The sequence below is a fragment of the Myotis brandtii genome, unplaced genomic scaffold (genome assembly GCF_000412655.1).
Source record: "Myotis brandtii unplaced genomic scaffold, ASM41265v1 scaffold1077, whole genome shotgun sequence".
Classification (NCBI taxonomy): Eukaryota; Metazoa; Chordata; class Mammalia; order Chiroptera; family Vespertilionidae; genus Myotis; species Myotis brandtii.
The window spans coordinates 91,976-92,676 of NW_005353666.1; positions in this window are offsets into that span (position 1 = coordinate 91,976).

A 701-nucleotide genomic window follows, 5' to 3' on the forward strand; every position below is an offset into this window, starting at 1 on the left:
TGACAAGGCTAACTCTGCTCCCCCCCCCAGCTGCGCCCCCCCCACACACCTCCATCTGCACAACCACCTGACACTGACAAGGCTAACTCTGCTCCCCACACAGCTGCGCCCGCCCCACACACCTCCATCTGCACAACCACCTGACACTGACAAGGCTAACTGCGTCACAATGAAGACGCTGCGTGTGAGTAAATGATCAGGGAAAGAGCACGGGCACTGATGATGGTTTGGGAACTGCCTGTTGGTGGGCAGTGGCCCCGTCAGAACCTGAAGTTACCTGTTTAACAGCCATGAAGTGAGAAATACATAAAACGGAACGGCTATAACACACATTTATGTTGAAATGTAGAGGTCTTGCTCATTGAGTTATCTACACTAATAAAAGAGAAACATGGTAATTGGCGTACGACCGCTACCCTTCCCATTGGCTAATCAGGGAGATATGTAAATTAACTGACAGCCAAGATGGCGGCTGGCAGCCAGGCAGCTGGAAGCGAACATGAGGCTTGCTTCCTTCATTGAAGGAGGAAGCCAACGTTCCCCGCCTGCGCTGCCGGCCTCTGAGCTGGCAGTTTGAAACTTTGTAACACTTTCAGCCGGCCGGGATCTCAGAGCTAAAGTTATACATTGTTTCGATTATAGAACCAGCAGCGGAAGCCTCAGAGCTAGAGCCAGAGCTAAAGCTGGCCCAGAATAAAAAA